This window comes from Zonotrichia albicollis, chromosome 6, assembly GCF_047830755.1.
Source record: "Zonotrichia albicollis isolate bZonAlb1 chromosome 6, bZonAlb1.hap1, whole genome shotgun sequence".
In the NCBI taxonomy this organism is placed as follows: domain Eukaryota; kingdom Metazoa; phylum Chordata; class Aves; order Passeriformes; family Passerellidae; genus Zonotrichia; species Zonotrichia albicollis.
The window spans coordinates 64,196,567-64,220,306 of NC_133824.1; the positions used below are offsets into that span (position 1 = coordinate 64,196,567).

General features: G+C 50.3%; 1 long non-coding RNA gene and 1 other non-coding gene across 5 annotated transcripts; both read left to right on the forward strand.

Annotated features, from left to right (window-relative positions):
• The first annotated feature begins 740 nt into the window (after nt 1–740).
• Nucleotides 741–22,993, forward strand: LOC141729453 (uncharacterized). Of its 4 annotated transcripts, none has more exons than XR_012580964.1 (5): nt 741–1,129; nt 16,415–16,507; nt 19,855–20,061; nt 21,184–22,483; nt 22,901–22,993. It is a non-coding gene; the product is annotated as an uncharacterized LOC141729453 (long non-coding RNA). The 4 variants fall into 4 exon arrangements; XR_012580966.1 differs by lacking the exon at nt 741–1,129 and adding an exon at nt 15,610–15,875; XR_012580965.1 differs by lacking the exons at nt 741–1,129; nt 16,415–16,507 and adding an exon at nt 18,028–18,624.
• On the forward strand, nt 22,720–22,828 carry LOC141729461 (small nucleolar RNA SNORA57). The gene has a single exon (XR_012580978.1). It is a non-coding gene; the product is annotated as a small nucleolar RNA SNORA57 (small nucleolar RNA).
• Nucleotides 22,994–23,740: the final 747 nt, after the last annotated feature.

Here is a 23,740-nt window from a genome sequence, read left to right on the forward strand (position 1 = left end):
TCACTACCAGCTTCGGTAGTGCCTTTTTTCCCATGCCATTGTCTTGGACTTCTAGAGGGAGCATCTTACTCCTTCCTCAGGTGACTGCAGTAGTTCTATTGGTTCCATCTTCTCACAGGAGATAGGTCTCAAGAATTAATCTTCCAGATTGTTATCCTAAGTCCTGCTTTCTGTTGTATGCCCCTATGTTGGCTTGTATTTTATGTACCAATATTGTGTGTACCTATGCTGGCTTATACTCCATGTACTTATATTGTATGTACCTGTGATGGCTTATGCTGTATGTACTTACATTGTATGTACCTCTGTTGGTGTATATTGTGTGTACCTGTGATGGCTTATGCTGTATGTACTTACACTGTATGTACCTCTGTTGGTGTATATTGTGTGTACCTGTGATGGCTTATGCTGTATGTACTTACACTGTATGTACCTCTGTTGGTGTATATTGTGTGTACCTGTGATGGCTTATGCTGTATGTACTTACACTGTATGTACCTCTGTTGGTGTATATTGTGTGTACCTGTGATGGCTTATGCTGTATGTACTTACACTGTATGTACCTCTGTTGGTGTATATTGTGTGTACCTGTGATGGCTTATGCTGTATGTACTTACTCTGTTGGTGTATATTGTGTGTACCTGTGATGGCTTATGCTGTATGTACTTACACTGTATGTACCTCTGTTGGTGTATATTGTGTGTACCTGTGATGGCTTATGCTGTATGTACTTACTCTGTTGGTGTATATTGTGTGTACCTGTGATGGCTTATGCTGTATGTGGTTATACTGTATGTGAGTGTATCGCCTTATATTGTGTGTACTTACATTGTACCAATTATGATCGGAGCTGCCCTGCCCTGGCACATAGTCACAGTTAGGTGGAAGAGTTATGAAAACTTTAGCGTTAATCTGTCTTTTGTGGGATTTTGGGTACAAAATTTATAGGTCCAGAGTGGGGACAGGTCCTAGGTGTCACATACCCGCTCATTGATCCCTTCCTGTCATCTCACAGGTCCCCGAGGCTGCTGATTTCCCTGGGATCTACCATTTGAAGTCAAGGAGCAGCAGCCAGAAGATGTGTCAAAGCACGTTCCTCAGAGTCGTCAGTAAGGGCTGCAGCGAGCGTGTAAGTCGGAAGAGGGTGCGAGTGTGTGTGGGAGCAAGCGAGTGTGTCTGTCTGCCTCCGCTCGTTCCTGCGTGTGTGAGCGCATGCTGACTGGCTTTACCCTTGTGTGTATGACTTTTGGTTTTCAGGTTTTTCATCTCATTTTTAAATTTAGAATAAAAAATCCCCAGCTGGGGGTTTTTTTTTCCCCCCGGCTGGGTTTTTTTTCCCTCGGTCCCGGTTGGTCCCCGAGGTGATGTTCATCGCCAAAGTTTGGGCGCGGACCCTCCAGGGACTGGGGTTTTTGTCAGTCAGGAGGATTTTTTAGAGGCTTCTGGGAACCCTGTTCCCAAGGAGTGGTGTGAATTGTTGCAGAGGGTTAGCTGAGCGGTTGATGTGTGAATCAGTGTGGGTTTGTGTGTCAGCTGAAGGAAGTGTGTGTGTGTGTTGAAGGGCTCTAGAGTTGTAACCTTGTATGGCTTTGGGTTTTTCAGGCTTTTCAACTCATTTTTAAATTTAGAATAAAAAATCCCCAGCTGGGGTTTTTTTTTTTTTCCCCCCGGCTGGGTTTTTTTTCCCTCGGTCCCGGTCGGTCCGTGAGGCGACGTTCATCGCCACAGTTTGGGCGCGGACCCTCCAGGGACCGGGGTTTTCGTCAGGCAGGAGGATTTTTTGCAGGCTCTTGGGAACCATGTTTCCAAGGACCACTGATTTCTGGGGTGTAATTTAGCAGTTGTGATGAGAGGGATGGTGAGGTTTTGTGCTATCTGAAGGGAGTGTGTGTGGTAGATGAATGTAGTTTTCTTGGTGCTTTTGTTGTTCTGGGTTTCCTGTAATCTTCAATTAAGCTTTTTCTATTTTCATTATATGGTGTATTGCTGTGTATTTAAAATTGACTTCTAACAGTGTGTGTATGGCTTCTATCTGCATTTAAATTTGTGTACACTGTTTAAATGTATTTTGCTGATGTATAAATAAAATCATTCACTCAATCCAGTAAAATCCCCCCTAATAAAGATATCCCCTGCCCTTCCCTACCCCCAGTGTGGCTCTTGTGTTTTTTTGGTGTGGTTTTGTATTTTCTTTCCACTGTATTTCTTCCTGTTGCTCCTCACTTTCCTTTTCTATTTCTAACCTAACTTCATCTGTCTCTGTCCCTTTGTTTCTGTTTCTGACACTGTGTCTGTGCTTCTGTAACTATGTTTCCATCCCCTTCCTTTTCTTATTTGGGTAATTTCATCCTTTATCTGACTGTATTTATTTTGCTATCTTTTGACTATACTTTGCACCTTATTTATTTTCCTTCATAACTTTCACCCTTGCTCTTGTTCCTTCTGTTTCTCTGTGTTCTCCTTTTCCTTAGTTCGTCCTTTTTGCTCTCAGTCTTTTCTTTTTTCACTCTGTCCTGAGTTTTCACTTTGGTGGGGATTAGAGTTAATTTCTTTTTCCTCTAACTCCCATCCTTCATTTTCTCAACCTCCTTTCTTTTCCTTTCTCTCTGTCTTGGTTTCTCTCTGTTTTCTTTTCTCTTTCTGTCTCTCGGTCTTCTTTTCTTCTATCTCTGTGTTCTTTTCTGTCTGTTTTGTTTCTCTTCTCTGTCTTCCTGTGGTTTTTTTTTTCTATTTCTCTCCTTTTCACTCTTTTTCCTTCTCTCTCTCTCCCTTTCAGGCTTTACTTCTTTCTCTTTCTCTTCTCTCTGTTTCTTTCTCTTCTCTCTGTTTCTTTCTCTTCTCTCACTTTTCTCTTCTCTCACTTTTCTCTCGCTTTTCTCTTCTCTCTTTATAACTTTGTTTTCCTTTCTAGCTTTAAATTAAAAAAGCAGCAGTAGAAAATTTCAGGCTCCCGGGGAGTAAAGGAAAAGAATTAAAAATACAAACCAAACCATTTACTCCCTGGGAGCCTGAAATTTTCTACTGCCGCACCAGACATATAGTTTTTATTCTTTTTACTACATACAGTATATAGGGACCCCACCCCCTAATTAGCACCCCTACCCAGGTGCCAGCAATCAACCCCTAGTCCCCACCCCTAAACACCACCCCCCACATCTCCCCGCCCCCAGGGGGCGGAGACTAGGGTTAGGGTTGATTGCTGGCACCTGGGTAGGGGTGCTAATTAGGGGGCGGGGACTAGGGTTAGGGTTGATTGCTGGCACCTGGGTAGGGGTGCTAATTAGGGGAAAAAACAAGGAAAAACCCCAAGATGGGCGAAAAAAACCTGTCATAAATACGGCCGTAAAGCGCGACTGTCGTATAAGCGGCCGTAAAGCGCGACTGTCGTATAAGCGGCTGTAAAGCGCGACTGTCGTAAAAGCGGCCGTAAAGCGCGACTGTCGTAAAAGCGGCCGTAAAGCGCGACTGTCGTAAAAGCGGCCGTAAAGCGCGACTGTCGTAAAACGGCCCGTAAAGCGCGACTGTCGTAAAAGGGGCCGTAAAGCGCGACTGTCGTAAAAGCGGCCGTAAAGCGCGACTGTCGTAAAAGCGGCCGTAAAGCGCGACTGTCGTAAAAGGGGCCGTAAAGCGCGACTGTCGTAAAAGGGGCCGTAAAGCGCGACTGTCGTAAAAGCGGCCGTAAAGCGCGACTGTCGTAAAAGCGGCCGTAAAGCGCGACTGTCGTAAAACTGCCGTAAAGCGCGACTGTCGTAAAAGCGGCCGTAAAGCGCGACTGTCGTAAAACGGGCCGTAAAGCGCGACTGTCGTAAAAGGGGCCGTAAAGCGCGACTGTCGTAAAAGGGGCCGTAAAGCGCGACTGTCGTAAAACTGCCGTAAAGCGCGACTGTCGTAAAAGGGGCCGTAAAGCGCGACTGTCGTAAAACTGCCGTAAAGCGCGACTGTCGTAAAAGCGGCCGTAAAGCGCGACTGTCGTAAAAGCGGCCATAAAGCGCGACTGTCGTAAAACGGCCGTAAAGCGCGACTGTCGTAAAAGCGGCCGTAAAGCGCGACTGTCGTAAAACGGCCCGTAAAGCGCGACTGTAGTAAAAGGGGCCGTAAAGCGCGACTGTCGTAAAAGCGGCCGTAAAGCGCGACTGTCGTAAAAGCGGCCGTAAAGCGCGACTGTCGTAAAAGCGGCCGTAAAGCGCGACTGTCGTAAAAGGGGCCGTAAAGCGCGACTGTCGTAAAAGCGGCCGTAAAGCGCGACTGTCGTAAAAGGGGCCGTAAAGCGCGACTGTCGTAAAAGGGGCCGTAAAGCGCGACTGTCGTAAAACGGCCGTAAAGCGCGACTGTCGTAAAAGCGGCCGTAAAGCGCGACTGTCGTAAAAGCGGCCGTAAAGCGCGACTGTCGTAAAACTGCCGTAAAGCGCGACTGTCGTAAAAGCGGCCGTAAAGCGCGACTGTCGTAAAAGCGGCCGTAAAGCGCGACTGTCGTAAAACGGGCCGTAAAGCGCGACTGTCGTAAAAGCGGCCGTAAAGCGCGACTGTCGTAAAAGGGGCCGTAAAGCGCGACTGTCGTAAAACGGAAGTAAAGCGCGACTGTCGTAAAAGCGGCCGTAAAGCGCGACTGTCGTAAAAGCGGCCGTAAAGCGCGACTGTCGTAAAACTGCCGTAAAGCGCGACTGTCGTAAAAGCGGCCGTAAAGCGCGACTGTCGTAAAAGCGGCCGTAAAGCGCGACTGTCGCAAAACGGCCGTAAAGCGCGACTGTCGTAAAAGCGGCCGTAAAGCGCGACTGTCGTAAAACGGCCGTAAAGCGCGACTGTCGTAAAAGCGGCCGTAAAGCGCGACTGTCGTAAAACGGCCCGTAAAGCGCGACTGTCGTAAAAGGGGCCGTAAAGCGCGACTGTCGTAAAAGCGGCCGTAAAGCGCGACTGTCGTAAAAGCGGCCGTAAAGCGCGACTGTCGTAAAAGCGGCCGTAAAGCGCGACTGTCGTAAAAGGGGCCGTAAAGCGCGACTGTCGTAAAAGGGGCCGTAAAGCGCGACTGTCGTAAAACGGAAGTAAAGCGCGACTGTCGTAAAAGCGGCCGTAAAGCGCGACTGTCGTAAAAGGGGCCGTAAAGCGCGACTGTCGTAAAACTGCCGTAAAGCGCGACTGTCGTAAAAGGGGCCGTAAAGCGCGACTGTCGTAAAAGCGGCCGTAAAGCGCGACTGTCGTAAAACTGCCGTAAAGCGCGACTGTCGTAAAACTGCCGTAAAGCGCGACTGTCGTAAAAGGGGCCGTAAAGCGCGACTGTCGTAAAAGCGGCCGTAAAGCGCGACTGTCGTAAAAGCGGCCGTAAAGCGCGACTGTCGTAAAACTGCCGTAAAGCGCGACTGTCGTAAAAGCGGCCGTAAAGCGCGACTGTCGTAAAAGGGGCCGTAAAGCGCGACTGTCGTAAAAGCGGCCGTAAAGCGCGACTGTCGTAAAAGGGGCCGTAAAGCGCGACTGTCGTAAAACGGAAGTAAAGCGCGACTGTCGTAAAAGCGGCCGTAAAGCGCGACTGTCGTAAAAGGGGCCGTAAAGCGCGACTGTCGTAAAACTGCCGTAAAGCGCGACTGTCGTAAAAGGGGCCGTAAAGCGCGACTGTCGTAAAAGCGGCCGTAAAGCGCGACTGTCGTAAAACTGCCGTAAAGCGCGACTGTCGTAAAAGGGGCCGTAAAGCGCGACTGTCGTAAAAGCGGCCGTAAAGCGCGACTGTCGTAAAACTGCCGTAAAGCGCGACTGTCGTAAAAGGGGCCGTAAAGCGCGACTGTCGTAAAAGCGGCCGTAAAGCGCGACTGTCGTAAAAGGGGCCGTAAAGCGCGACTGTCGTAAAACGGAAGTAAAGCGCGACTGTCGTAAAAGCGGCCGTAAAGCGCGACTGTCGTAAAAGGGGCCGTAAAGCGCGACTGTCGCAAAACGGCCGTAAAGCGCGACTGTCGTAAAAGCGGCCGTAAAGCGCGACTGTCGTAAAACGGCCGTAAAGCGCGACTGTCGTAAAAGCGGCCGTAAAGCGCGACTGTCGTAAAACGGCCCGTAAAGCGCGACTGTCGTAAAAGGGGCCGTAAAGCGCGACTGTCGTAAAAGCGGCCGTAAAGCGCGACTGTCGTAAAAGCGGCCGTAAAGCGCGACTGTCGTAAAAGCGGCCGTAAAGCGCGACTGTCGTAAAAGGGGCCGTAAAGCGCGACTGTCGTAAAAGGGGCCGTAAAGCGCGACTGTCGTAAAACGGAAGTAAAGCGCGACTGTCGTAAAAGCGGCCGTAAAGCGCGACTGTCGTAAAAGGGGCCGTAAAGCGCGACTGTCGTAAAACTGCCGTAAAGCGCGACTGTCGTAAAAGGGGCCGTAAAGCGCGACTGTCGTAAAAGCGGCCGTAAAGCGCGACTGTCGTAAAACTGCCGTAAAGCGCGACTGTCGTAAAACTGCCGTAAAGCGCGACTGTCGTAAAAGGGGCCGTAAAGCGCGACTGTCGTAAAAGCGGCCGTAAAGCGCGACTGTCGTAAAAGCGGCCGTAAAGCGCGACTGTCGTAAAACTGCCGTAAAGCGCGACTGTCGTAAAAGCGGCCGTAAAGCGCGACTGTCGTAAAAGGGGCCGTAAAGCGCGACTGTCGTAAAAGCGGCCGTAAAGCGCGACTGTCGTAAAAGGGGCCGTAAAGCGCGACTGTCGTAAAACGGAAGTAAAGCGCGACTGTCGTAAAAGCGGCCGTAAAGCGCGACTGTCGTAAAAGGGGCCGTAAAGCGCGACTGTCGTAAAACTGCCGTAAAGCGCGACTGTCGTAAAAGCGGCCGTAAAGCGCGACTGTCGTAAAAGCGGCCGTAAAGCGCGACTGTCGTAAAAGGGGCCGTAAAGCGCGACTGTCGTAAAAGGGGCCGTAAAGCGCGACTGTCGTAAAAGCGGCCGTAAAGCGCGACTGTCGTAAAACTGCCGTAAAGCGCGACTGTCGTAAATGGGGCCGTAAAGCGCGACTGTCGTAAAACTGCCGTAAAGCGCGACTGTCGTAAAAGCGGCCGTAAAGCGCTACTGTCGTAAAAGGGGCCGTAAAGCGCGACTGTCGTAAAAGCGGCCGTAAAGCGCGACTGTCGTAAAACTGCCGTAAAGCGCGACTGTCGTAAAAGGGGCCGTAAAGCGCGACTGTCGTAAAACTGCCGTAAAGCGCGACTGTCGTAAAAGCGGCCGTAAAGCGCGACTGTCGTAAAGCGGCCGTAAAGCGCGACTGTCGTAAAAGCGGCCGTAAAGCGCGACTGTCGTAAAAGGGGCCGTAAAGCGCGACTGTCGTAAAACTGCCGTAAAGCGCGACTGTCGTAAAAGCGGCCGTAAAGCGCGACTGTCGTAAAGCGGCCGTAAAGCGCGACTGTCGTAAAAGCGGCCGTAAAGCGCGACTGTCGTAAAAGGGGCCGTAAAGCGCGACTGTCGTAAAAGCGGCCGTAAAGCGCGACTGTCGTAAAACTGCCGTAAAGCGCGACTGTCGTAAAAGCGGCCGTAAAGCGCGACTGTCGTAAAAGGGGCCGTAAAGCGCGACTGTCGTAAAAGGGGCCGTAAAGCGCGACTGTCGTAAAAGGGGCCGTAAAGCGCGACTGTCGTAAAACGGCAGTAAAGCGCGACTGTCGTAAAAGCGGCCGTAAAGCGCGACTGTCGTAAAAGGGGCCGTAAAGCGCGACTGTCGTAAAAGCGGCCGTAAAGCGCGACTGTCGTAAAAGCGGCCGTAAAGCGCGACTGTCGTAAAACTGCCGTAAAGCGCGACTGTCGTAAAAGCGGCCGTAAAGCGTGACTGTCGTAAAACTGCCGTAAAGCGCGACTGTCGTAAAAGCGGCCGTAAAGCGCGACTGTCGTAAAAGCGGCCGTAAAGCGCGACTGTCGTAAAACTGCCGTAAAGCGCGACTGTCGTAAAACTGCCGTAAAGCGCGACTGTCGTAAAAGCGGCCGTAAAGCGCGACTGTCGTAAAAGCGGCCGTAAAGCGCGACTGTCGTAAAACTGCCGTAAAGCGCGACTGTCGTAAAACGGGCCGTAAAGCGCGACTGTCGTAAAATCGGCCGTAAAGCGCGACTGTCGTAAAAGCGGCCGTGAAGCGCGACTGTCGTAAAAGGGGCCGTAAAGCGCGACTGTCGTAAAAGCGGCCGTAAAGCGCGACTGTCGTAAAAGGGGCCGTAAAGCGCGACTGTCGTAAAAGCGGCCGTAAAGCGCGACTGTCGTAAAAGGGGCCGTAAAGCGCGACTGTCGTAAAAGCGGCCGTAAAGCGCGACTGTCGTAAAACTGCCGTAAAGCGCGACTGTCGTAAAAGGGGCCGTAAAGCGCGACTGTCGTAAAAGCGGCCGTAAAGCGCGACTGTCGTAAAACTGCCGTAAAGCGCGACTGTCGTAAAAGCGGCCGTAAAGCGCGACTGTCGTAAAACTGCCGTAAAGCGCGACTGTCGTAAAAGGGGCCGTAAAGCGCGACTGTCGTAAAAGCGGCCGAAAAGCGCGACTGTCGTAAAACTGCCGTAAAGCGCGACTGTCGTAAAAGCGGCCGTAAAGCGCGACTGTCGTAAAAGCGGCCGTAAAGCGCGACTGTCGTAAAACTGCCGTAAAGCGCGACTGTCGTAAAAGGGGCCGTAAAGCGCGACTGTCGTAAAACGGCCGTAAAGCGCGACTGTCGTAAAAGCGGCCGTAAAGCGCGACTGTCGTAAAGCGGCCGTAAAGCGCGACTGTCGTAAAAGCGGCCGTAAAGCGCGACTGTCGTAAAAGGGGCCGTAAAGCGCGACTGTCGTAAAAGCGGCCGTAAAGCGCGACTGTCGTAAAACTGCCGTAAAGCGCGACTGTCGTAAAAGCGGCCGTAAAGCGCGACTGTCGTAAAAGGGGCCGTAAAGCGCGACTGTCGTAAAAGCGGCCGTAAAGCGCGACTGTCGTAAAAGGGGCCGTAAAGCGCGACTGTCGTAAAACGGCAGTAAAGCGCGACTGTCGTAAAAGCGGCCGTAAAGCGCGACTGTCGTAAAAGGGGCCGTAAAGCGCGACTGTCGTAAAACTGCCGTAAAGCGCGACTGTCGTAAAAGGGGCCGTAAAGCGCGACTGTCGTAAAACTGCCGTAAAGCGCGACTGTCGTAAAAGCGGCCGTAAAGCGCGACTGTCGTAAAACTGCCGTAAAGGGCGACTGTCGTAAAAGCGGCCGTAAAGCGCGACTGTCGTAAAACGGCCGTAAAGCGCGACTGTCGTAAAAGCGGCCGTAAAGCGCGACTGTCGTAAAAGGGGCCGTAAAGCGCGACTGTCGTAAAAGCGGCCGTAAAGCGCGACTGTCGTAAAAGCGGCCGTAAAGCGCGACTGTCGTAAAACTGCCGTAAAGCGCGACTGTCGTAAAAGCGGCCGTAAAGCGCGACTGTCGTAAAAGGGGCCGTAAAGCGCGACTGTCGTAAAAGCGGCCGTAAAGCGCGACTGTCGTAAAAGGGGCCGTAAAGCGCGACTGTCGTAAAGCGGCCGTAAAGCGCGACTGTCGTAAAAGGGGCCGTAAAGCGCGACTGTCGTAAAGCGGCCGTAAAGCGCGACTGTCGTAAAACTGCCGTAAAGCGCGACTGTCGTAAAAGCGGCCGTAAAGCGCGACTGTCGTAAAACTGCCGTAAAGCGCGACTGTCGTAAAACTGCCGTAAAGCGCGACTGTCGTAAAAGCGGCCGTAAAGCGCGACTGTCGTAAAACTGCCGTAAAGCGCGACTGTCGTAAAACGGGCCGTAAAGCGCGACTGTCGTAAAATCGGCCGTAAAGCGCGACTGTCGTAAAAGGGGCCGTAAAGCGCGACTGTCGTAAAAGCGGCCGTAAAGCGCGACTGTCGTAAAAGGGGCCGTAAAGCGCGACTGTCGTAAAAGCGGCCGTAAAGCGCGACTGTCGTAAAACTGCCGTAAAGCGCGACTGTCGTAAAAGGGGCCGTAAAGCGCGACTGTCGTAAAAGCGGCCGTAAAGCGCGACTGTCGTAAAACTGCCGTAAAGCGCGACTGTCGTAAAACTGCCGTAAAGCGCGACTGTCGTAAAAGGGGCCGTAAAGCGCGACTGTCGTAAAAGCGGCCGAAAAGCGCGACTGTCGTAAAACTGCCGTAAAGCGCGACTGTCGTAAAAGCGGCCGTAAAGCGCGACTGTCGTAAAAGCGGCCGTAAAGCGCGACTGTCGTAAAACTGCCGTAAAGCGCGACTGTCGTAAAAGCGGCCGTAAAGCGCGACTGTCGTAAAAGCGGCCGTAAAGCGCGACTTTCGTAAAAGGGGCCGTAAAGCGCGACTGTCGTAAAACTGCCGTAAAGCGCGACTGTCGTAAAAGCGGCCGTAAAGCGCGACTGTCGTAAAAGGGGCCGTAAAGCGCGACTGTCGTAAAAGCGGCCGTAAAGCGCGACTGTCGTAAAAGGGGCCGTAAAGCGCGACTGTCGTAAAAGCGGCCGTAAAGCGCGACTGTCGTAAAACTGCCGTAAAGCGCGACTGTCGTAAAAGCGGCCGTAAAGCGCGACTGTCGTAAAAGCGGCCGTAAAGCGCGACTGTCGTAAAACTGCCGTAAAGCGCGACTGTCGTAAAAGCGGCCGTAAAGCGCGACTGTCGTAAAGCGGCCGTAAAGCGCGACTGTCGTAAAAGCGGGCGTAAAGCGCGACTGTCGTAAAACGGCCGTAAAGCGCGACTGTCGTAAAACGGGCCGTAAAGCGCGACTGTCGTAAAACTGCCGTAAAGCGCGACTGTCGTAAAAGCGGCCGTAAAGCGCGACTGTCGTAAAACTGCCGTAAAGCGCGACTGTCGTAAAAGCGGCCGTAAAGCGCGACTGTCGTAAAAGGGGCCGTAAAGCGTGACTGTCGTAAAAGCGGCCGTAAAGCGCGACTGTCGTAAAACTGCCGTAAAGCGCGACTGTCGTAAAAGCGGCCGTAAAGCGCGACTGTCGTAAAAGCGGCCGTGAAGCGCGACTGTCGTAAAAGGGGCCGTAAAGCGCGACTGTCGTAAAAGGGGCCGTAAAGCGCGACTGTCGTAAAAGCGGCCGTAAAGCGCGACTGTCATAAAACTGCCGTAAAGCGCGACTGTCGTAAAAGCGGCCGTAAAGCGCGACTGTCGTAAAAGCGGCCGTGAAGCGCGACTGTCGTAAAACTGCCGTAAAGCGCGACTGTCGTAAAAGGGGCCGTAAAGCGCGACTGTCGTAAAAGCGGCCGTCTCCGGCCCCTCCGCCCCTGGGCGCTGCCCCCCGTCTACGGGCCCTCTCCTGCGGTCGCCGGCCCGCCTTTATCTGCCCGTCCCCGCGGCACCGCCCCCAGACACCGCCCCCCGTCGCCGTGCCCCTGCCCCCGGGCGCCGCCCCCCGTCGCCAGGCTGTCGCGGCCAGAGGCCGCCGCTGCGCCCCAGAGGCCCCTCCCCGTGACGCCGCTGGCCGCACGCGAACCGGAGCAGCATTCCGGCCACCGGGAACTCGTGGAAAGCGCAAAAAATCCGGCAGAAATCGAGGAAAAAAATCCGGTCATGGCGGCCGCCATATTGCCGGAAGTGACGTCATTCGGTTGGGCGCCGCCATCTTGTCCCCATACTACGTGCTCGGCTGGGCATCGCCATCTTACCGAAAACCGCGTGTCAGCATGGGTGCAGCCATCTTGCTAAAAGTCACGTGACCATCGCCATCTTAGAAAACAATCACGTGACAACGTGGGGGCCGCCATCTTGGATAAGGCTTTGTTTTAATCGGTAATTTTAAAAATTAGGGCTAATTTTAAGGGGTAATTATAAGGGTTACGGTTCATTTTAAGATTAATTGGGGTTCGGGGTGGGGTTAAGGCCTCGGGGTGGGGTCCGGGGTGGGGTTGAGCCCTCGGGTGAGGTTGGGGGCGGTGTAAGGGCTAGGATTAGGGTCAGGGTTAGGGTTAGGGTCAGGGTCATGCTGCTTCCTCCACCACCGGCTCTATACACAGCACCACGGCGGCCAAAAACTGCAGCACTTTGCATGCATCCTTCCACGTCTCTCCCTCTGCCGGAACTTGAGGAGCTGGGCACAGCCGCATCACCGAGAGATCCCTCCGCAGTGCGTAACCCTGCACAACCGATACCTGATATCCCTAAAAAATCATAAGAAGCAAATATGACTGCAGGGAAAACAAGCTGGAGAGAACAAAAGGTGGTATTGTTATCCTTATCCTCTATTAGAAACATCCACTGTGCTTTGATGTGGTAGCTGCCAGGGGCTTGTTAGCTCCTTGTAGGCAAGTGTGGGTGTTCACTTGTAGGTTTTTTCTCTGGACAAGTCAATTCAATCTTTGCTAAGCTTATATTTGCAGATTACTCTCTAGCACAGTCCAGCATGACATTTTTGAATGTTGTAAAAAGAAACTATGTTACTTTGAAATTGCTAATGATGAGAAGCTTTAGAGAAAAATAAGATTTCAGGGTTGGAAGATGTGAGAAGAATTTTGTGGGGATGTGAGACTGAAATAAAGTGCACTTGAAGCTGGACTGGCACGCTGGCAGATCCCCTATTAAAGAGTACTGCTTAAATTAGCCTGGGGGTTGCCCATTGTTTCTGTAGAAATCAATGTTTCCTGGTCTTCAGAAGTAAGCTGCTTTGAAAAGCTGGAAGGTGCAGTATAGTGACAATCCGTGTGCTTTGGATTAAAAGCAGATTTCAGAAGGGTGATAGGCTTTTGTCTTTTCCTAGACGTCGATGTAATCCTATCGAGGAGTTTTTAATTCTGTGTTGCCATGTCATCCCTCAGAGCCCTGTCGTACTAATCGTCATACAGATACAAAACAAAACATCAGACCCTGTCCCAGCCACTTAGAGCCCAGAACACGATTTCCTCGGGCTGCCATTTGTGCGCCATCGGTACTCACCACGGAAGCGAGCCGGGGATGTTGCAGCTGTTGGGAACAAACCGCTTCTCGTCACACAGAAATGGAATTCGGACGACGCCTCGGCCAGCCCCTCTCTGCCGTCGTCTCCTGAATCTGCAGCAGAGCAGTTCCAGTCCGTCCGGGTACGTGTAATCCAGCTCCTGACGATCTGAGCACACGGAGCAGCGCTCAGCTGCTGTGGGGGCTCAGGGAAGGCAGAGTGTGCATTGTCATCTTCCTGAACCTACAGACCAATCAAAGTGAGAAGCCACAGGGTGGAAATCACTCGCATATATGCTAAATAAATCTTGCAGATTTATTTAAGAATTGTTTCTGCTTGTTCTTTTTTGTGCTTCTGTGCTTAGAAAACATCCCTGTAAAATCAGTTCAATTCATCAGTTGAACCTTTGTTTGCAGACCCTCACTGAGCAGAATTTGTTGCAGACTCAGTGCACGCTGCGCTGGAGTGTGAGGAGCTCAGTGCACTGCCGGGAGTGTGAGGAGCTCATGTGTGCTACTTTTTGCTTTAGGACGCTCTAAGGTATTTATTCTTTTTGGGATACATGATGAGAATTCCCAAGAGAGGTAGTTATAAGGTATGATATTGGGAAAAAAGCCTGTGTGGTTGGAATGTTGTTGTTGTCAAAAGTTAATTTTTTCTTAGCCAGTAGTTAGCTTTTTGCTTTATTTTTGTGGTAGCAGTATTTTATTGTTTAAAAAATTACTTCAAAATTACTTGAGTGGCTGGCCATCGGTACCTTGTTCAGATTTGCCTATTTCCTTGTAGCTAAAATGTTCACATCTTGTTTATCATTCTATTTAAGAAACTGCTGCCCAGTCAACTAATAACTGAACATCTATCTGTCTGGGACACGGGGAGAGGATTTAGGTAATGTCTTTGTTTCCAGAAAAAAGTTCCTGTGTAGTTTCTAAATAGAGGAGAGGGGGGTGAAGACTCGGGGCTCTGATGCCGTTGGGGCACCCCAAGGTCCCCAGGAGAGGAAGCCCCACTGGGGTGCAGGAGCAGGTGTGTTCTCATGTAATCTAGAATAAATTACAAATATAAACATGAAAATTATCATCATGAAAATATTTTTTAAAATAGCTAAATAAAGCGGGGTTTTTTTATTTGTCAATAGGCAGGGTTTTGATTATAAAAATTATAAATACAAACAATATAAATGTAGAAATCTAAGTATAGGAATATGTAATAAATAAATACAGATATATATATAAAGTTTAAAAACAAGAAAAAATTAGTTGTAGCAGTAGATATGACACATAATATAAATAATAATTCAAATACATTTCTAGAACTTTACATATATTATATATAATTATTAATACACTGCATCAAAAGAAACTATAAATATAAATGGGAATATAACTATACTAAGTATAAAAATATTTCAATCTCGTTTAAAAGAAGGTTGTTTTTTGTATTCATTTGGTTAGAGACGGGGTTTTTATTTGGAATAATAGAAGTATTATAGAAGTATAAATCTAAATATAGAAATATACAATCTATAGAGAAAGATATTTGTAAAAACACGATCGAACGACGCCTCCTTCGGCCGAATGGAACGAGCTCAGCCGAAGCAAGGCGGGACCGGCCGAACCTGACGGCCTCGAGCGAACCGAGGCCAGGCTGCCTGAACGGAGCCGAGCTCAGGCGAACCGAGCCCGCTGCTCTCGTGCGCGCTAATTAGCGCGAGTGCGGTCACCGCCTAATGAGCCCCTGTGCCGTCCCGTGCTCCCGGTCGTGTCCGTGCGATGGGCGGGCCGCCCGCGGGACGCGGCAGCAGGAGAGCCCCGAGCCGGGCGCGTTTAACGTGAGGCGGCGCCGCTTGCCCGCCCTCAGGGAGCCGAGCCGAGCCGAGCCGAGCCGAGCCGAGCCGAGCCGAGCCGAGCCGAGCGCACAGAGCGGCTCCGAGTTCGGCCGAAGCGAGCCGAGCACACAGAGCGGCTCCGAGTTCGGCCGAAGCGAGCCGAGCCGCGCCGAGCGCACAGAGCGGGTCCGAGTTCGGCCGAAGCGAGCCGAGCCGCGCCGAGCGCACAGAGCCGCTCCGAGTTCGGCCGACGCGCGCTGAGCGCACGGATTGGCTCCGAGTTCGGCCGAAGCGTGCCGAGCCGCGCCCAGCGCACAGAGCGGCTCCGAGTTCGGCCGAATGAAGCCGAGCCGCGCCGAGCGCACAGAGCCGCCCCGAGTTCGGACGAAGCGAGCCGAGGCGCGCCGAGCGCACAGAGCGGCTCCGAGTTCGGCCGAATAAAGCCGAGCCGCGCCGAGCGCACAGAGCGGCTCCGAGTTCGGCCGAAGCGAGCCGAGCCGCGCCGAGCGCACAGAGCGGCTCCGAGTTCGGCTGAATGAAGCCGAGCCGCGCCGAACGCACGGATGGGCTCCAAGTTCGGCCGACGCGAGCCGAGGCGCGCCGCGCCGAGCGCACAGAGCGGCTCCGAGTTCGGCTGAATGAAGCCTAGCCGCGCCGAGCGTACAGAGCGGCTCCGAGGCGCGCCGAGGCGCGCCGAGCGCACAGCGCGGCTCCGAGTTCGGCCGAAACGAGCCGAGCCGCGCCGAGCGCACAGAGCGGCTCCGAGTTCGGCCGAGGCGCGCCGAGCGCACAGCGCGGCTCCGAGTTCGGCGGAAGCGAGCCGAGCCGCGCCGAGCGCACAGAGAGGCTCCGAGTTCGGCTGAATGAAGCCGAGCCGCGCCGTGCGCACAGAACGGCTCCGAGTTCGGCTGAATGAAGCCGAGCCGCGCCGTGCGCACAGAGCGGCTCCGAGTTCGGACGAAGCGAGCCGAGCCGAGCCGAACGTACAAAGCAGCTCCGAGTTCGGCCGAAGCGAGCCGAACGAGCCGAGCCGCGCCGAGCGCACGGAGAGGCTCCGAGTTCAGCCGAATGAACAGAGAGGCTCCGAGCTCGGCCGAAGCGAGCCGAGCCGCGCCGAAGAGGCGCATCCAGCCGAATGCAGCCGACAATAGCCGAGTTTTGCCGATTACAGCCCAATTTAGCCGAGCACTTAAGTTATTCTGCAGCCCTTTGACTTTTGTCCTGACTTTTTTTCAGATGCACCTCCTCAGGTGACTGCAGCAGTTCCTTAGGTTCCATCTTCTCAAAGGGTACAGGGCTCAAGAATTCGTCTTCCAGAGAGTTATCTCACGTCCTGACTTGTATTGTATCTGCCTATGTTGGCTTATGTTGTATGTACCTCTATTGTGTGTACCTATGCTGGCTTATACTGTACGTACTTATACTGTATGTACCTATGTTGGTTTATACTATATGTACTTACATTGGATGTACCTATATTGGTTTATTTTGTGTGTACCTGTGTTGGTTTATACTGTATGTAAGTGTGTCACCTTATATTGTGTGTACTTACGCTCTGTTTACACTTGCACTGTTTACCTCAGCCTATATTGTGTGTACTTATATTGTACCACTTACGATCAGAGCTGCCCTGCCCTGGCACGTAGTCACAGTTAGGTAGAACAGTTATAGAAATTTTACTCTTCATCTGTCTTTTGTGGGATTTTGGGTAGAAAGTTTATGGGTCCAGAGTGGGGACAAGTCCTAGCTGTCAGATAGCCACTCGTTGACCCTTCCTGTTGTCTCACAGGTCCCCGAGGCTGCTGCTTTCCCCAGGGTCTGCCATTTACTTCAAGGAGCAGCAGCCAGAAGATGTGTCACAGCACGTTCTTCAGCGTCTCAGGTAAGGGCCGCAGCGAGCGTGTAAGTGGCAAGAGTGTGTCAGTGTGTGTGAGAGCACGTGGCTGTGTCTGTCTGTGTCTGCTCGTCTCTGCATGGGTGGGCACATGCTGACTGGATTTAACCTTGTGTATATGACTTTTGCTTTTCAGGTTTTGCAACTCATTCTTAAAGTTAGAATAAAAAATCCTCAGCCGGGTTATATTGTATGTACTGACATGGAATGTACCCATGTTGGCTTAAAACCCAGTAAAACAGACGATGATGGGCAAGAAAAAACCCAGAAAAAAACCCCAACAAGATGGGCAAGAAAAAAACCCAGAAAAGAACCCGAAGACAGGCAAGAAAAAACCCAGAAAAAAACCCCGAGGATGGGCATGAAGAAACCCAGAAAAAACCCCCAAGATGGGCAAGAAAAACCCAGAGAAAACCCAGAAAAACAATTCCAAGAAGGGCAAGAAAAGACCCGGAAAACACCCAGAAAAAATCGCAACCAAAGTATAAATATATAAATGTCTTTCAAACATAGAGAGAACTGTTAAATTATTTAAAATTCAAAATAACATAAATCAATATCTGCATATAAGATCCATAATACAAGTAATACTGTATATATCTTATTATAGTGTATTATAGGAAATAGATATAAAATTGATATAAATGTATTTATGTTTATCATATCTGTCATTTGTTATATATTACACCATATTGATATACTATAAGTTTTTTAAAGCAGTTTAACATAAAGGGGGGTTTTGTTTTTTATTTGGCAAAAACAGGGATTTTAGTACAGAAATGATAGATACAAATAATATAAAGGTAGAAATCTAAGTATAGAAACAGATCACAAATAGCTAAAGGCTAATATAAAATTAAAAATATAAGATAAAATAAGTTGTAGCAGTAGATATGGTACATAATTTAAAAAATAATTTATTTCAATATTTATTTGAATAAGACACATATTATATATCATGATTAATATAATGCTTAAATATAAACTATAAATATAAATGTGAATATAGTCATGCAAGCTATAAATATAAAAATATTTCAATATAGTTTAAAAGAATAGAGCTTTTTTGTATTTGTTTAGTTAGTATGGGATTTTTATTTTAATTAAAACTACATTTCTATCATGCTTTTAACATAGAAATATACAATAAATATAGAAAGATATTTTTAAAACCACAACATATAAATAAATATAAACAGTAGCAATACACAGAATATATTTTATAAATTACATGCTACATCAGTGTCCACTATAAATATGCATGTGAATATAAATACGAAAAATAGGAATTTCAAATTGATTTTAATAGGATTTTAAACCAAGGCGGTTTGTTTGGTTCTGGTCGGGTAAAAGACAGGTTTTTGGCATTTATTTCAGAGCAGTTTTTGTCTGGGGTCGCCCCTGTTCTTTTTTGCCGCCTTCGCTGCCCGCAGCCCCGAGGCGCGCTGCGCCCCCGTCTGGGGCGGGCGGCAGTGCTGCCTCCTTTTGGGCAGAGCGCGGTACTGCAGCCGTGCGCCGGCAGGCAGCCGAGAGGCCGCCATGCTGGGAGTGGCGTGTCGCGGGTGTCTCGGACTTTTCGTTGACCTTCTCGAGATGGCGGGGAAGTGGAGGACCCCGGTGGGTGTAAGTGAACTGCCTGCATGGAACACCGACGTCATGGCGGCCCCGACGGATTTTTCTGTGGCGCTTGAAGCGTATCCGATACATGCTGTGGGCTCAGCGTCGCCGCGGGCGGGCGTATTTCTGCGGGTTTGTGACAGGCATCTGGGTAAACCTGGCCTGTCTGCGCCGGGGTCCTCTCATGCCCGCTCTCCCGCCCTCAGCGAGCCGAGCCGGGCTGAAGTGTTCCGAAGATCCGAGTGTGGCCGAAAATAACCGCGTTTAGCTTAAGAGGCCAGGATAGCCTAGTGTAGCTGACATTAGCCGCGTTAGGACAAAGAGCCGCGTGAGACCGAGGTTAGCCTGTAGCCGGGAGTGGCCTGGTGGCTCCTGAAATTCCACGATAGGCAGGATGGTTCCCAGACCCAAGCTGGCCCCAGTGCCAAGTCGGGCTGACGTGATAGCGCCTCGTGGCTCCTGCAGTGTGCCATCCAGAAGCGGGGCAGGTGAGTTTTGTTTGCCAGGGAAAAGGGCCGTGGTTTGTGGGGGGGGGGGGGGCTGTGGCTGGGGGTGGCCGGCTGGCTCCTGAAATTCTTTGGTATGCAGGGTGGTTCCCAGACCCAAGGTGGCACCAGTGCCAAGTCGGTCTGTTTTGACAGTGCCAAGTCAAAACTTCACTTGTCCTAGTTTAGATTTCTGATGTGGAGGAGCAGAAGTGCCACCTGATGTGGAATTTGGTGCTCTCTGTGGAGTGACATCCTGTAAAATTTCTGTCCCAGAAATTCTGTCAGGATGGCTCTGCTCCATAAAGAATGACACGGCCTGATTGTCAGCAATTTTTGCTTCTGCAATAGCGTAAAAATGCTAAAATTTGAACACTGCCTATAATTTCAAAAGAAAATATTTTAAAACTTGAAGTGATAGCTAAAATTAGGCCTGAAAGGTAGCAAGAGCAGGTAGCAAGGATATTTCTCCCTGTTTGTAGATATACTTTTCATTCAAAAATTTGCTGATGGGGAGATTCTTTCATGTATTTAATGACCTTTACAGATGTATTCCCCTAGTGTTTTGAGTTGATAGAATCATGGAATAATTCAGGTTGGAAGGGGCTCTAAAGATCACCTCATTCCAAGCCTGCTGCCGTGGGCAGGGACGTGGTTCCATAGAGCAGGTTGCTCTGAGCCTGATGCCAGAGCGCCAATGGGCCTGGAACACTTCCAGGGATGGGGCAGCCCCAGCATCTGTGAGCAAGCTGTGCCAGCCAGGTGCCAGAGGAGGAAGAAAGCCCTTCCCACGTGGAGCAGAGGCTGCTGCAGCTTCGCGTAGCCTCGTGTCACCGAGCGTGTGAGACAGAAGAGCCCTTCCCGTGGAGGGATATCGGCGCTGACGGATCTTTTTTGGGAGAAGCGGAGCAATGGAACGCCAGAGCAGCCTTCAGTTCTTCTGGCAGAGTTGGGAACAGCTTGAAGCAGGAGCAGAGCTGGCCTGGTGCCTGCCAGCTCTGCAGGCAGTGGGGATGGAGAAGCTGCAGTTACCTGTCTGCTTGGCTGAGTCTTTAAAAAGGAGGCAGTTTTCTGTAGTTCCTTTTCTGTAAGCATTACGTGAAAGTTCCCCCTAGAAGTCCAAAGGCAGCTGTTTTCTTAGCAGGAGGAAGTCAGGAGGAGGCAAAGCGGGCAAAGACATCAGATAAGTCGGGATAAAATTCTTGGCTAACCTGTTTTTTCCGCTTCCTCCAGACAGCCAGTTCTGAAGCACTGAGCAGAGATCTGCCCGGGAGGAAGAGCAGAGCCAATCTCTGAGAGCTGACGCGCGAGCTGTGGTGAGGACAGCTGCTCCCTGCCTGCACCCTGCCTTGGTGTGGGAGCTGCCGAGCTGCCATTCCTGTGGTGGGAGTGTTTCTCCTCTCATCGAGCCAAGCCAGAGACCTGCTAGGGAAGGAGCAGGTAAGGTTTAAGTACCGAGATCTCCCCAGTAAGAAGTGAGGTGACAAAAGGAAATGGCCTCAAGTTGCATCAGGGAAGGCTTAGATTGGCTTTGAGGACCAATTTCTTCACTGAAAGGGTGGTCAGGCATAGGAGCAGGCTGCCCAGGGCAGTCCCCATTGCTGGAGACATTTAAAGCATGGCAAGGTGTGGTGTTTCGGGACCTGATTGGGGTGGGGGCTTGGCAGTGCTGGGGCAGCAGCCGGGCTCGATGACCTTAGAAGGCTTTTGCAGCCTAAAGGACGCTATGGTTCTGGAAAGCCTCGACCCCTGTGGCTCTAACACAGCACCTGGATGCTGACGGAAGGAGGCTGGTGATAGAGCCTGGAGGTCCCTGTCCCACGGGGAGGGAGAGGACAAGGCAGTGTCGCCTGCAGGGAGGGTCTCGTCCCCAGAGGGCAGTCAGCGACTCCATCCCTGCCCGGGGCTCTGGGTGCAGCCTCGGGGTGGACACCTGCCCTCAGGTTTCCCTCTGGGCACCTGGAAGGGAACCGGGTCCATCCGTGTGGCAGCTCCAGGGCCTGCAGGCTTTGGGGCTTTGCAGCTGTGTGCCTTGTCACAGGGTGGCAGGGACGTGACGCTGCCTGGGCACGCTGCTGGCCTGGGATCCTTGCTGCTTTCCTCCTTATCCCATATGGATTTAGCAGCAATCTTCTTCTATCTTTTCTTTAAAACTGAGAGTGCAAAGAGAGTGCAAAGAGAGGGTAATCAGTTATGTCAAAGCCTACATATTTTACCTGTTGGCACTTAAGAGAAAAGACAAAAGCCTGCTTGGCATCCTTCTGCCTGGAAGTGATTGTGACCCAAGGAAGTGAGGAAGGGGCTGGCCGAGGTCAGTGAGGCTCTGAGATGGAGGTGAGTTTGCATCCCAGTTTATTGGAACGGAGGCTCATCAGAAGTTTCCTCGGCTGTCTAAGGCACAGAGCCCTGGAGCCCAGTAAGCCTGAGCTGCTGCATGCTTGCTGTGAGCCTTGGGGTGAGCGTGCATCGTTGCAGGCTTGGGATGGATTGAAATGTGCTGAGGAAACCAGAGGGAGGGAGGGAGGGAAATGCTCTGTTAACATGTGCCTGTTCTTCTGTCAGACTCATCACGGCAGGACGGCGTGAAGGCTGAAAGCGTAAGAAGATGTGGAGGGAAGCAGAGAATCTGACAGGAGCATCGAACGCGCGAGCGCACGAATTTTGCTTTTTGCTTGGGTGTAAACTCAGGAGTTGAAAGGAATTTGGGAGTGAGAAGGGACATTTCAGAAGGTGAAGAAGAAAAAGAAGTTGTTGTTGTTGTTACAGGCCTGGCAAAATCTTTTGTTCTAGCTAATAAAAGAAGTTAGTTTAAATAAAAAAAAGAAAAAAAAAAAGTAGATTTTCTTTACCTGACTGTTATATTCATTGGTGGTATATGGTGTGTTGTTTAATTTCTTGGTATGATTAACTCAGTGTAAGTTGTTTTTTGAGTGAACTAACTTTCTGGATGGGTTGGTTTGTATTTGAGACAGGATTGATTTCAATAGGTTTCTTTCATAGACTTGTGATAGGTATTACTGGGGTTTTGGCTTTGTTTACTGTATGCATAAACATACAGCTTTGGTTGGGCCAGCTGGGCTGCCGGAGTTTGTGGGTGTGAATTTATTCGATGGCTTTGGTTAAATGCAGTGTTTAATTTTTGAAAGGTTTTTCAATGTAGTGGTTTTAAGGTGGTTTTTAGAATTGATTGTATGGTTTGATGTTGTTTATAGTTGCTGTCCGGTAAGGGATGTGGTGTGAGTACTTGAACCTTATGGTTTTGGTTTTCCTAAGTTCCATTTTCTTTCTGGTTCGATAGGTTTTTTTAGTTTTATTTTTGGTGCCAGGGGTATTCACGTGGTGGGTTTTTGTAGGCAATATGTTTTTTAATTTGGGTAGTGATATTTTTTAGTATTTTAACAGTTTAGATTTTTTATTTTTATGCTTTGAATTAGTTTTCTTTTAATTTTAAATTAAGTTTTATAGATTATTGGTTTTTATTTGTGCATTAGCATAAAGGTAGAGCTTTGGGGGCTTTTTACAGTAGTGTTTAGGGTCAGTTGTACAGTTTTGAGTCTAGTGAGTTGGTTTGATTTAATTTTTAGTGGGTGTTGGTTTTTCTTAGCAGTTGTGTCATTTTCAAGGTGTATTGGAGGTTTTTGGGGTTTTTGAGATATTGGTTTAGGAGGACGTTTATGATGAGCATGTGCGCAGGTTTTGGGCTAGTTGAAGTGGGATTTAAAATTTATTTTGGGTTAGGTTTATTTGAGTGTTTATGAGGGTTCAGTGTTGTGGGATGTTTGTTCCGTTAGTGATAAAAATAGGTTTTGTTTTGATGTGCTGCGATGGGATGAGCGTGTGCTGCGTGCCGATGCTGACAAAGGTACGGTATTGTTGTGGCTTATTTATATGGTTTAATATAGAGATGAAAATAGAAATAAATATACATTTAAAAAGAAATATAACATTAGAGTGGTAAACATAAATATAGAGAACAGATACATATATAAAACTATAATTCATGGTATAGAATTGTAACATCATATAGATAAATGATAGTCTATTATATATATGCACAAAGATATATAAATATAGATTGTAAATATGAAAATACTTAAATATAGTTAAATTGGGGGTTTTATTAGGTTGTAGACCTCAGCGACCGGCGCGATGTCTTCGGTGCCGGCGGTGGCGTCCGCCGGTCCCACCCTCACACGCCGGGACAAGGCCCCGGGCGCCTCTGCCACGGAGCTCCGGAGCGCTCGGGGCCGCCGCTTCATCGTCATTTTCTCCTCTGCAGGGCCCGCTGAAGGACCGGGAACGCCACGGGACCGCGCCGCCGGCTAAGGGGTGATTTTGTACTTTAAATTGTTAATAAACCGTTCTGAACCGCTTTGGTCTTGTGTCTACTTTTGGTATCGGCGCGTCCCGGGGTGAGGGCGGGGATCTCCCGTTCCCTTCCCGGTTCTGAAGCCGCTCCGTGACCCCGATCCCGACGGTCGCGGGGGAGGAATGCGGCCGTGAGGGGGGGTACAACTCCAGGTCCTCCAGGCCGCCATCTCTATGATAATTATGTGCCAGAGGGGATTTTCGGTCCTCCCAGCCCCCGTCTCTATGGTTTCAAGATGGCGGTGAGAATTTTCAGTCCTCCCAGCCGCCGTCTCTATGGTTTCAATATGCCAGAAGAGATTTCCGGTCGTCCCGTCCACCGTCTCTATGGTTTCAACATGGCGGAGACAATTTCCGGTCCTCCCAGCTCCCGTCTCTATGGTTTCAATGTGCCAGAAGGGTTTATCCGGTCGTCCCGTCCCTTCTCTCTATGGTTTCAAGATGGCGGAGACAATTTCCGGTCCTCCCAGCTGCCGTCTCTATGGTTTCAACGTGCCAGAAGGGTTTATCCGGTCGTCCCGTCCCTTCTCTCTATGGTTTAGGGATGGCGGAGGCAATTTTCGGTCCTCCCAGCTGCCGCCTCTATGGTTTCAACGTGCCAGAAGGGTTTATCCGGTCGTCCCGTCCCTTCTCTCTATGGTTTCAAGAAGGCGGAGACTATTTCCATTCCTCCCAGCTGCCGTCTCTATGGTTTCAACGTGCCAGAAGGGTTTATCCGGTCGTTTTTATTTGGTTAGAGGCAGGAGTTTTA